This window comes from Oncorhynchus tshawytscha, linkage group LG17 (genome assembly GCF_018296145.1).
Source record: "Oncorhynchus tshawytscha isolate Ot180627B linkage group LG17, Otsh_v2.0, whole genome shotgun sequence".
In the NCBI taxonomy this organism is placed as follows: Eukaryota; Metazoa; Chordata; class Actinopteri; order Salmoniformes; family Salmonidae; genus Oncorhynchus; species Oncorhynchus tshawytscha.
Genome location: NC_056445.1, coordinates 19,432,087 through 19,446,238, shown reverse-complemented (window position 1 = coordinate 19,446,238; position 14,152 = coordinate 19,432,087).

The window sequence follows — 14,152 nt, the reverse complement described above, 5'->3', positions numbered from 1 at the left end:
GCACCATACAGAATATCTTTCAATAATGCTGTGATGTTTAACATAAAGTTTGAATCTATCTAATCGAATACTATCCACAGATTGTGAGTTGAAGAAAAATACTTTTAGAGTATTAGTATGTTAGAAATTGACTGACCAAGTCTCTCCAGATCTCCCAACAATGCTATTTCTAGGATCAATTTTAGATTAATGTTAAGCTTTTTCAGCCATTCCAGAACCTGAGACCAGAAACTGACTACCTGAGGTCAAAACCAAAACAAATGGTATATTGATTATGAATCCTCACAACAACATCTGCAGAGCTGCGATGATTGCATGCCCCAAATACTCAACATTTTGTTGGTGGCAAGTCTTGAACTCCTACACCCTGTACCATGGAATCGGTTTATCAAAAATCTCTTCCCAACTATTTTACAATCTGTATAGCACAGCTGTCAACATCCTGGTCCTCAAATGAAACTGGTATACTTTCCTATTTATGCTAATTTCATTCCTCCGCCAGTTTGGATCCTTTATATTGGGCAGGCAGACCAGTTCCATACCACCTCCCGCTGCCACCTGCATCCTCCATTTTTGGTGTAATGATGTAATCAATTGGTTCTAATCTTTGATTGAGCAGACCTTCCCATACAATTCTGAGAACTCCATGAAATACATAACTCTACCATTCCAATTTACAATATCATTTAAAAACAAAATACACTTTTCAAACATATTTTCCATAAATACAGGTCTTCTATCAACCAGCACATTTGAGTTCAGTCATAATATTTGTTGTAATATTTGTTTTATCTTTTCAGGGGGATGAATTTGAAATTGTAATTGCAATGCTTGTTTGAAATAGAGAAATACTTTGAAAAAAGTTCAATTTTCAATTAATTGAAAATGAGACATGGCAATCTGCACAAAGGCAAAAAGGCTATTTTTAAACATTGGATGAGCTTTTCTTAGTCATCTACTTGACAACAATTTAGGGTTCAAGTAAAACTTTTGTTTAAGTGAAGCTTTTAGAGATATGTTTAGTGCTTTTATATTTAATAATCTCAACCCACCCAGTTCATATTCATTATATAGATTGGCATGCTTTATCTTGTCTGGTTAAGCATCCCAGATAGAGCTAAATATTTTCTGCTCATATGATTTGAAAAACGAATCATTGGGTGTAACGATCATCTGAAGAAGTAGACCAAGGTGCAGCGTGATAAGTGTTCGTGATCTTTAATTCTCAGAACACCAAACAAAAAACAACAAAAGGAATATAACGGCCATCACGTTCTGCCAGCTTCACAGAGCTAACAAACAAAAAAAAAAAAAGCAAGAACCCACAACATAGATGGGAAACAGGCTACCTAAGTATGATTCCCAATCAGAGACAACGATAGACAGCTGCCTCTGATTGGGAACCACACTCTGCCAAAACCAAAGAAATACAAAACATAGAATGCCCATCCCACATCACACCCTGACCTCACCAAATAGAAAAATAAAATGGCTCTCTAAGGTCAGGGCGTGACATCGGGAGTAAGCAGAGTCATAAGTAAGTGAGTAAATTGAGATATGACTAAGGAGTTAATCACTGCAATTTTCCCATAAATAGACAAGTATTTACCTCTCCATGATTGCAGGATCTTCTCTATTTTTAGTAGTTTTCTATTGAAATTCATTGTGGAGAGATCATTTATATATCTTGTGATATGAACACCAAGTATGTCTACTTCACCGTCAGCCCATTTTATAGGTAAACTGCAGTGTAATGTAAAAGTTGTCTTTTTTAAAGATTCAATACGTAATATTGTATACATAATTAGGTTTAAGTCCAGAGAGAACAGAAAAGAGGACTGGCCACCCCTCATAGCCTGATTCCTCTCTAGGTTTCTTCCTAGGTTTTGGCCTTTCTAGAGTTTTTCCTAGCCACTGTGCTTCTACACCTGCATTGCCTGCTGTTTGGGGTTTTAGGCTGGGTTTCTGTACAGCACTTTGAGATATCAGCTGATTGAAGAAGGGCTATATAAATACATATGATTTGATTTGAAAAGTCATCTAGATCTTCAATGAGACAACACAGGGATCTAGCTTGCTGACTTAATATAAAACGTGAGTCATCGGCATACATAGATAACATTGTTTTTAAGCCTTGGATTTCAAATCCTCTAACATTGTTCTTTAATCTGATTTTAATAGCTAGCATTTCGATGGCCATAACAAATAGATATGGTGACAGAGGACACCCTTCTTTAACTCCTCTTGAAATGTCAAAACTCTCTGAGAGGTAGCTGCTATTGAAGTGTAAGTGGCCTCCAGTTTTTTAGATAGATTATATTTGCCATCTAGGTCTTTTTTGCCATCTAGGTCTTTTTTGCCATGTTTTTTTAATCATAAGGAGGACAGACTTAACAGTAATTGATTTCTGCAGACTCAGAGCATAAATCAGCCTCCTGGTAGGACCGACGCTGAGGCGTGGAGGATCTCTAGTCCAGGAGAACCCGTGGGAGGCCAAGATACATAGAAGGGGGATCAGGCCCAGTTCATCCTGATTTACTGGCCACCCCTCGAACCAAAGTCTATGGTGCAAACAGCCATCAGGAGATCCTGGAGGGAGGTCTTTTGTGTTTAGTTACAGGGGAGGTGGAGCACGCCAAACGTCTGTGGTGTCAGGATGATGGCTAAAAGGGTTTTATGTGCTGATATCAGGAGAGCTAGTAGTGGAACGTGAAGTGTAAGCTGCTGCTGGGCATTGCAGGGAGCAGACCTCCCCGTAATGTGATGGACAGTGTGAGTGAGTTCAAGGTACGTGTGTTGGACGGCATTGATATCTGTAGTGTTTGTATTGGAACACTGACAATCTGTCAGCGTCTGCGTATTGTTCTTCTCAATGTGTTAATGGAGGTGCTCAAACTCAATGAAATCATCCTACCGAATAAACACACACTAGAAAATGTGTCAAATGTGTGTCAAAATCAACTTCAAAAGTTCTTGCTACTGCTTTAAAATGTTGATTGTCAAGCCAATAGTGGAGAAATTGTATATCAACCTTAAAGCAGGGCCCCTCTCCTACCTAAACACCTTACTGTCATCGGTTTATGCTATTACTATACATAACATGCAGCACCATACTGTATGTGAGACTGAACAGCTACACCTTTCCCACGGGTTAGATTATAAAGATCCAACCATTCATTATGTAAGGATGATGTCACGTCAAACACAGTAAATCCATTTGCTTGTAATAAAATTTGCAGGGATCATTGGTAGTTTGAGCGGAATATAGAAGACAAAGTCTGCGATGCAGGCAGAGCCAAGCATGGCAGTGAATTGTCTCTCTCCACGAGGCAGGTACCACCAAGGAACCATCTGTGGGTGTAATACAGAGCCAAGCTCTATCTATCTTACAGCTAAGGCCTTCTGAGACATCATAGTGCTAATTTGTTACAGGTTTCTGATTGGATGCCTCAGCAGAGAAACAGTAGATCATACGGCCCCCAAAGTGAATTAATATCCACTCTCCACCGCCCCTCCTTCTGGCCTGTACTTCCCAACCTGCCAGGTCCTGTCTGTAGTCATTCGCCACAACTGCCATAGCCCCTCTGCTTGTCTAACAGTGGTCATTTGCTCCCTGGGGCAACCAAGTGATCCATCATCCAACCACATCAGTTATATGACTGTGTGCGCTCTGTTTGGCTTTTCCCATGTGGACTAACCTACCTCTTGAATGTATAATAAATGTTTAGGTGTCTTTTCCTTAAACACTAAACAATTGTGTTTACCACAATGCTCACGTGGGCCATCAGTGGCTGCCTCATCTGCATGCAGGCCAGTCCAGTCATCATGTGTCACTGGGAGGGAAGGAAATCCAGACGAACTCTGTCCCTCATTACCTTTCACTTTGATGCCAGAGGACTGTTTGCTGTTGTTCCTGTTCCTCACAGAGGACCATAATTAGCAGCCCATAGGAGTGAACAGGTCAGCTGTTTGGTAGAGAGAACCACCAACACTCTCTTTTTGGCAGTGTCCATTGACATGTTAGTGACTGAAGTCTTAAAGACTTATCCCAGGGGCTTGTTGTGTGTGTGCTGTTGTGTGATCTCATGTCAGAACGGTTATACCTATGACTGATTCCTCAGGGGAAGCTGGTGTTTACTGTTGTAATTGAGTGTTTCTGAAACAACTGTTCCCTGATGTGGTTTGTAAAACCAGATGAGGTGAGGAGCCTAAGAGCATAAGGGATAGCTGACTGAGGCCGAGGGTGGAGGACTATACAATATTGTGGACTGTTGTGAGTGGGATGATTGCTATTGCCTGTGGTTGTGAGTGGGAGTGAAACTGTTAATATATTGGACAGGGTTAAATGATCAGATATTGCACTGAAGATAAAATACAGCTTAGTTAGAATCCTTCCAATAAATAACTGACTACCATTGACAGTAAAACGGTCTCTTCAGACATATTCACTAACAACAGTAACATGTCCCAGAAGGTAACTGAGGCAGCAGCCACTCAGAGCTGGGTGAGTGTGGACGAGTGAGCACCATCTGAGTGAAGCCAGGCGCCCACTTCCTGTCGCCCACTGCCTGCTGCCTCGGCGACGTTGGCGCCTGTGACATACACTCAACTCCTCCCAGAGCAGAAAACACAGACTGCAGTGCTATCATCACACTGATAGAAATAGTCCTGCTTTGATGTTATCTGGGATGCGAAAGGCGATTGCAAGAAATGCATAGATAGTGCCGGCTCAGACCGTAGCCTCTTCAATTAGTCACTGTCAGATTTTAAAGCCCCTGGTATCAGGTGAGAGTTAGCAGGTCTGCAGACAGTGTCGCTCTCGGGCCTGCTGTTTTGCAATGGGCAAAGTACATGTCATCACATTCCCAGAAAAGCACAGCATGACGTTTAATTAGGCAGCAGGCCCAATGCAACCATTCCTATACATCTGTGCTCATCCACGCCTGTCATTGACAAATAGGTCCTATGCCTCTACTGTAAATATTCAAAGTATGTTACATGTGGAACTTTGAACCACCATGAGTTGAGCTGAGTTGGCTGAGGCAGTGTGGTTAGATTCTGTCAGACCCTCCTCATTGTGTAGAGTAATAATAGCAAGCTGATCTCCGCAGCAGCCAGTCACATGATTTGAAGTCTGTTGATGTTGTTGTGTGTGTGTGTGTGTGTGTGTGTGTGTGTGTGTGTGTGTGTGTGTGTGTGTGTGTGTGTGTGTGTGTGTGAGTGCACATGTTTGCATAATTTCTATAGAAATATATTGAGCAGTTCCCCCAAGTAAATAAATAAAATGAATGTAAGGCTGGGGTTTTAGGTTTGACATTGTGGGTGACACACTTCACGCTTCTGTGAGACAAGCTTCTCAAGGGTTGAAGTGTAGTTTATTGCCCATGTCAGTTGTTGATGAGTCCAATCAATTTGAGGTTCACAGAAGACCAAATACAACCAACAACCAAACCATGGAAACACATCACTAAATAGATAGCAGAAAGGCAGTAGTGGAAAGAATAAGCTGTGGCTAAACTCTCAGTGCAGGGTATAATTGTGGCGCCCAGCAAACAGCAGCAGAGCAGAGACACTGAGGAAGAGAGACTCAGGGATTTGACTCTTGCATCCAGGGGTCAGAGGTCAGACAGATCTGTGATGGAGCTGCCCCCCCCCTTGCAGCTGTCCCATGGCCCCCTTTTTCACTGTGCTCTTCAGAGCCTCCTTATGGGGGGAGGCTCAGCTTCTCTCTGTAGTCTCAGGGAGCTTGTCACTTTGAATTCACACTCTTAGGATATCTACACCACTGAGCATGTGGCTTCTTCAACGTAAGGAGCAATATTTCTCCGTTGTGAGCGGGCAGGCAGTTCTTTGAGAATACCAGCCAGTCTGTCAAATGCCACCTGGCAAAATTTGCTGGTGCGCCCCTGTGTTCAACACGTGATATATCTCAGCGAGAGCATCCCTCGCCAACCCCCCCAGAGGAGGAGTGATCATGAGCTGATCTTGTCATGGACAACAGCTGAGGTCCTGCCTCAGCCAGATACAGGGCAGGCCCCTCATTTAGCAGCTCTTCCTACTATAGCATCACTCCATTCTCTCTACTAGTCTAAAGGCAGCACATACACAGATACTGTAGTCCATCAAAGGAACTTTCAACTTTTAAGATATCCCACAGTGTGGGGTTATACTTCCTATGGTATGGCTATGGTTTACTGTAATGAATGGATGTATACTATGAACATTACTCTACTGGTACAGGGATACATGTCTCTTTAAGGCAAAGTAGTGGCAGCCTAATAAGACAAGGCTATTGGACTGACCTTGTTTCATATCAAGAGTCTAATAATAGTATGAATCTGGAGCTGTGCAGCAACCGGTAATGGGTTAGAGCTAAGAGCTCAAATTAGTCACTCCGACAGAGCAAACCATGGATAAAGACGCCTGCCTATCCATCGTTTATTGTCATAAAAGGTTAACAACATATAGGCCATTGGTGAGGCGGTGTATTATGGTGATGGAGTGTGTTTAGTCTCTCTACCAAACAGCTGACCTGTTCACTCCTATGGGCTGCTAATTATTACCATGGCAACATTTGCACTGGCAGCGTCATCAAGAGATCAGTTGACGAGAGGCACTCTCAGCTGCCTACTCCTCCATTTGTGTCTATTGGCTTATTAACAATGGGAGGATTTGCTGTTCCTTATTTTTCTTGCCACTTCCTCATTGTCTGTCTGTCTGTCTGTCTGTCTGTCTGTCTGTCTGTCTGTCTGTCTGTCTGTCTGTCTGTCTGTCTGTCTGTCTGTCTGTCTGTCTGTCTGTCTGTCTGTCTGTCTGTCTGTCTGTCTGTCTGTCTGTCTGTCTGTCTGTCTGTCTGTCTGTCTGTCTGTCTGTCTGTCTGTCTGTCTGTCTGTCTGTCTGTCTGTCTGTCTGTCTGTCTGTCTGTCTGTCTGTCTGTCTGTCTGTCTGTCCTCCATTTCTCCATGACAGTATACATATCAGTGGTTAACATTAATGAGTGGTTGATAATGGAGAATATATTAGAAAGCCTCTTGACTTCAAAGAGTAAAATATACCACTGGGACAAAGGCTTTCCCCTTTAGAGTTACTATTGGTTATATCTCCTATCCAGACTCCATTCCATTTAGCCTACCTTCATGACAACCATGTGATGAAAAGGGCAGCCACTTGATCGATCACTCAACCTGAGGGCTGTCGGGTCTTCAACCCTCAGTTGGAACTGAACTCAAACCCTTTTGATGATCAGTGGATGGGAGCCTAGTGGAGACATCTCTATCTAAGGGTTCAAAGTTCACCAGACCAGTCCATTTGCCATGGACAGGACTTCAAGGCAGTCAAATCTGCATGCAGACAGGTTCACGTTTCAATTAACAGGTGTCATATATCTTGTTTCCCATCGGCCTCATATCCCCCAGAGTTCCAGAGCAAAACAACTAGTTACAGGAAATTAGTGTTATCTATCCACAACATTGTAGCCAGTGTTAGTTGACCATCTACAGAGCGAATAGAAGCCCAGACCAAAAATACTGTAGGTAGATAGATAGACAACCAGAGCCTCTGGCCATTGAAGACATAATCCTCCTTAAACCTAGTCCGCCATGGTTACCACTGTGGAGAGTTGGCACATGTACAGTGAGAGACCCTCCATTTTACACAAGAAGCCCTGGAGCAGCAGTGTTGAGTGTCTGCAAGATGAAGCAAACAGAATAGACCCTCCAACCAGAGTTATAAATAGAGCTGTGTTCCTCTGTTTACTTAGATACAACTCTTCCCCCTCTCTTTACACTGGAGACACTCATTATTAGCGTTTATGTTGCAGCTCTCCACTCACCAGAATCAGAAGACCAGTGAGGAGGTAAAAATCATGCTCCTGAGCTGAAACAAAACTATTATTTTAGCACACAATCTAGTTGGTTTATCAGTTAACACAGGTGGCCTGAAGTATACAATATACACACGTAGAAGGAGATGGCATTGGCATTAACATAGCAGGATTAATGCATTCATGTATTATCATAAAATGCAATAATAATTCAATGAGAGTGATTCTGCTTCAGTGAGATGAGGGCTTGGTGTCACAGGTGTGAATATGAATATTCAGCCTCCAGGGAAGCTATGCTGAGACCTGCATTTCTAACAGGAGTAGAATTACTCAGCTGTGTTGACTTATCACAGACAGACGTTCTCTCATTAAACAAATAGAGTGAAATAGCTCATCAAGCTCATTGTAATCCTATTCCAAACACAGCCAGTGTCCCTCTCTCGCCTTGCCCTTCATGACCAGACAACTGTGTCGTACGTCGGCCCTCTGACAGACTCCAAGGCCAATCTACACCACACAGTAACCGTTTCAGCATAGCTGCTAATGGTCAATAATTTTGACCATGGAACTAGACTATGTTGGTTATGTCACCGAGCGGCGAGCTACCACTACGGCTTTCTGGGATGCGCTTTAAATTTAGAGTAACAAATTAGGTCAAGGTCAACTGAATGTCCAAAGTTACAATAACAGCCTCCTACCCTGGTCCCACTGCACTGGTCCCACTGGTCCCACTCCATCCTAGGCCCAGAGATAGTAAAAACAAAATGGCTGCCAATATACAATCTATTGGTATGGATGTGCTATTTTCTATACTTGAGAACCGGGACCCCCAACAGAAGCTAGCCAGCTTACTAGCTAGTAGTCAGTTGGCCACTACTAGCGGTCATCAGCTAACCTTAGCACGGTCAGCTCCTGCCAGTCTGCACACCGCGATTCAACCCAGAGCATACCGGACTGCTTTTTCTCCACATCTCTGGATTACTACCGCAAGCTCTAAATCTTTTCACCTGGATCATCGCAGCTAGCTAGCTACTATCCGAATGGATACTCCTGGCTAACGTCTCTGTCCCGAAGCAAGCACCAGTTAGCCTGGAACTAGCCTCTTGCTAGACCCATCTCCCGGCTAGCTGAAAGAGGTCCATCAGCCACTCCTTGGGCTACAATACCTATTTTGCCAATTGGCCTGGACCCATTTTTACTGCCGACACAGATCCCCGCCGATCCATCACAAATGGTCTACCGATGCAATCCGCCCGAGGGGGTTTCAATAGGCTCCTCTGTTGCGACGTCCCCAGAAGCCCCATCTGCTAGCCTGCTAGCCGCGGCCTGCTAGCTGTCTAGAGCATATCGGACTGTTAGCTGAAGAGGTCCATCAGCCAATTTCTTGGGCTACAATACCTATTTTGCCAATTGGCCTGGACCCTTTTACTGCCTACACAGAGCCCTGCCGATCCATCACGACTGGTCTGCCGGCGTAACCGTCCGAGGGGGCTACAACAGACTCTTCCGTTGCTACGTCCCCCTAAGGCCCTTCCTCTAGCCTGCTATCCCCGGCCCGCTAGCTGTCTGAATCAAATCAAATCAAATCAAATTTTATTTGTCACATACACATGGTTAGCAGATGTTAATGCGAGTGTAGCGAAATGCTTGTGCTTCTAGTTCCGACAATGCAGTAATAACGAACAAGTAATCTAACTAACAATTCCAAAAAAAAACTACTGTCTTATACACAGTGTAAGGGGATAAAGAATATGTACATAAGGATATATGAATGAGTGATGGTACAGAGCAGCATAGGCAAGATACAGTAGATGATATCGAGTACAGTATATACATATGAGATGAGTATGTAAACCAAGTGGCATAGTTAAAGTGGCTAGTGATACATGTATTACATAAGGATGCAGTCGATGATATAGAGTACAGTATCTACGTATGCATATGAGATTATTAGACATTATATAAGGTAGCATTGTTTAAAGTGGCTAGTGATATATTTACATCATTTCCCATCAATTCCCATGATTAAAGTGGCTGGAGTAGAGTCAGTGTCGTAGACACCTTAGGGAAGCCACGGAAAAAGGAATCTGGTTGATATCCCTTTCAATGGGCAATAGGGATGCATAGAAAGACAGGGGTTTCAAAATAAGAGTCACTTCCTGATTGGATTTTTCTCAGGATTTCGCCTGCAATATAATAATATAATAATATTTTTACAGTTTTGGAAACTTTAAAGTGTTTTCTATCGTAAGCCGTCAATGATATGCATATTCTAGCATCTGGTCCTGAGAAATAGGCAGTTTACTTTGGGAACGTTATTTTTCCAAAAATAAAAATAGTGCCCCCTTAGTATTTCTGGCGCCGACAGAGATGGCCGCCTCGCTTCGCGTTCCTAGGAAACTATGCAGTTTTTTGTTTTTTTACGTGTTATTTCTTACACTAGTACCCCAGGTCATCTTAGGTTTCATTACATACAGCCGAGAAGAACTACTGAATATAAGATCAGCGTCAACTCACCATCAGTACGACCAAGAATATGTTTTTCACGATGCGGATCCTGTGTTCTGCCTTACAACCAGTGTAACGGAGTGGATTACATGCAGCGACCCAAAAAAACGACTCAGAAAAAGAGGGAAACGAAGCGGTCTTCTGGTCAGACTCCGGAGACGGGCACACCGTGCACCACTCCCTAGCATTCTTCTCGCCAATGTCCAGTCTCTTGACAACAAGGTTGATGAAATCCGAGCAAGGGTAGCATTCCAGAGGGACATCAGAGACTACAACGTTCTCTGCTTCACGGAAACATGGCTAACCGGAGAGACGCTATCTGAAGCGGTGCAGCCAGCGGGTTTCTCCACGCATCGCGCCGACAGAAACGAACATCTTTCTGGTAAGAAGAGGGGCGGGGGCGTATGCCTTATGACTAACGTGACATGGTGTGATGACAGAAACATACAGGAACTCAAATCCTTCTGTTCACCTGATTTAGAATTCCTCACAATCAAATGTAGACCGCATTATCTACCAAGAGAATTCTCTTCGATTATAATCACAGCCGTATATATCCCCCAAGCAGACACATCGATGGCTCTGAACGAACTTTATTTAACTCTCTGCAAACTGGAAACGATTTATCCGGAGGCTGCATTCATTGTAGCTGGGGATTTTAACAAGGCTAATCTGAAAACAAGACTCCCTAAATTTTATCAGCATATCGATTGCGCAACCAGGGGTGGAAAGACCCTGGATCATTGTTACTCTAACTTCCGCGACGCATATAAGGCCCTGCCCCGCCCCCTTTCGGAAAAGCTGACCACGACTCCATTTTGTTGATCCCTGCCTACAGACAGAAACTAAAACAAGAAGCTCCCACGCTGAGGTCTGTCCAACGCTGGTCCGACCAAGCTGACTCCACACTCCAAGACTGCTTCCATCACGTGGACTGGGAGATGTTTCGTATTGCGTCAGACAACAACATTGACGAATACGCTGATTCGGTGTGCGAGTTCATTAGAACGTGCGTTGAAGATGTCGTTCCCATAGCAACGATTAAAACATTCCCTAACCAGAAACCTTGGATTGATGGCAGCATTCGTGTGAAACTGAAGGCACGAACCACTGCTTTTAATCAGGGCAAGGTGTCTGGTAACATGACTGAATACAAACAGTGCAGCTATTCCCTCCGCAAGGCTATCAAACAAGCTAAGCGCCAGTACAGAGACAAAGTAGAATCTCAATTCAACGGCTCAGACACGAGGCATGTGGCAGGGTCTACAGTCAATCACGGACTACAGGAAGAAACCCAGCCCAGTCACGGACCAGGATGTCTTGCTCCCAGGCAGACTAAATAACTTTTTTGCCCGCTTTGAGGACAATACAGTGCCACTGACACGGCCTGCAACGAAAACATGTGGTCTCTCCTTCACTGCAGCCGAAGTGAGTAAGACATTTAAACGTGTTAACCCTCGCAAGGCTGCAGGCCCAGACGGCATCCCCAGCCGCGCCCTCAGAGCATGCGCAGACCAGCTGGCCGGTGTGTTTACGGACATATTCAATCAATCCCTATACCAGTCTGCTGTTCCCACATGCTTCAAGAGGGCCACCATTGTTCCTGTTCCCAAGAAAGCTAAGGTAACTGAGCTAAACGACTACCGCCCGTAGCACTCACATCCGTCATCATGAAGTGCTTTGAGAGACTAGTCAAGGACCATATCACCTCCACCCTACCTGACACCCTAGACCCACTCCAATTTGCTTACCGCCCAAATAGGTCCACAGACGATGCAATCTCAACCACACTGCACACTGGCCTAACCCATCTGGACAAGAGGAATACCTATGTGAGAATGCTGTTCATCGACTACAGCTCGGCATTCAACACCATAGTACCCTCCAATCTCGTCATCAAGCTCGAGACCCTGGGTCTCGACCCCGCCCTGTGCAACTGGGTTCTGGACTTCCTGACGGGCCGCCCCCAGGTGGTGAGGGTAGGCAACAACATCTCCTCCCCGCTGATCCTCAACACTGGGGCCCCACAAGGGTGCGTTCTGAGCCCTCTCCTTTACTCCCTGTTCACCCACGACTGCGTGGCCATGCACGCCTCCAACTCAATCATCAAGTTTGCGGACGACACAACAGTGGTAGGCTTGATTACCAACAACGACGAGACGGCCTACAGGGAGGAGGTGAGGGCCCTCGGAGTGTGGTGTCAGGAAAATAACCTCACACTCAACGTCAACAAAACTAAGGAGATGATTGTGGACTTCAGGAAACAGCAGAGGGAACACCCCCCATCCACATCGATGGAACAGTAGTGGAGAGGGTAGCAAGTTTTAAGTTCCTCGGCATACACATCACAGACAAACTGAATTGGTCCACTCACACAGACAGCATCGTGAGGAAGGCGCAGCAGCGCCTCTTCAACCTCAGGAGGCTGAAGAAATTCGGCTTATCACCAAAAGCACTCACAAACTTCTACAGATGCACAATCGAGAGCATCCTGGCGGGCTGTATCACCGCCTGGTATGGCAACTGCACCGCCCTCAACCGTAAGGCTCTCCAGAGGGTAGTGAGGTCTGCACAACGCATCACCGGGGGCAAACTACCTGCCCTCCAGGACACCTACACCACCCGATGCTACAGGAAGGCCATAAAGATCATCAAGGACATCAACCACCCGAGCCACTGCCTGTTCACCCCGCTGTCATCCAGAAGGCGAGGTCAGTACAGGTGCATCAAAGCTGGGACCGAGAGACTGAAAAACAGCTTCTATCTCAAGGCCATCAGACTGTTAAACAGCCACCACTAACATTGAGTGGCTACTGCCAACACTCTGTCAATGACACTGACTCTACTCCAGCCACTTTAATAATGGGAATTGATGGGAAATGATGTAAATATATCACTAGCCACTTTAAACAATGCTACCTTATATAATGTTACTTACCCTACATTATTCATCTCATATGCATACGTAGATACTGTACTCTATATCATCGACTGCATCCTTATGTAATACATGTATCACTAGCCACTTTAACTATGCCACTTGGTTTACATACTCATCTCATATGTATATACTGTACTCGATATCATCTACTGTATCTTGCCTATGCTGCTCTGTACCATCACTCATTCATATATCCTTATGTACATATTCTTTATCCCCTTACACTGTGTATAAGACAGTAGTTTTTTTGGAATTGTTAGTTAGATTACTTGTTCGTTATTACTGCATGGTCGGAACTAGAAGCACAAGCATTTCGCTACACTCGCATTAACATCTGCTAACCATGTGTATGTGACAAATAAAATTTGATTTGATTTGAGTTACCTGCCGCAAGGTGTACATAATGTTTTGTTAGTATATCGATAAACTTACACAAACGCTTGTATTGTTTTCGCTGTAAAGCATAATTTGATGTAGTTGATAGTTGGTGATGACAATTATCCCGGATCTGGGAGGGGGGGGTGGTTCCAAGAGTTTAACATCAGAAGCCTCCTCCCTAAGTTTGTTTTATTCACTGCTTTAGCACACTCTGCCAACCCGGATGTCCTAGTCGTGTCTGACTCCTGGCTTAGGAAGGCCACCAAAAATCCAGAAATTTCCATCCCTAACTACAACATTTTCTGGCACGATAGAACTGCCACAGTGGGCGGAGTTGCAATCTACTGCAGAGATAGCCTGCAGAGTTCTGTCATACAATCCAGGTCTGTGCCCAAACAATTCAAGCTTCTACTTCTAAAATCCACCTTTCCAGAAACAAGTTTCTCACCGTTGCAGCTTGTTATAGACCACCTTCTGCCCCCAGCTGTGCCCTGGACACCATA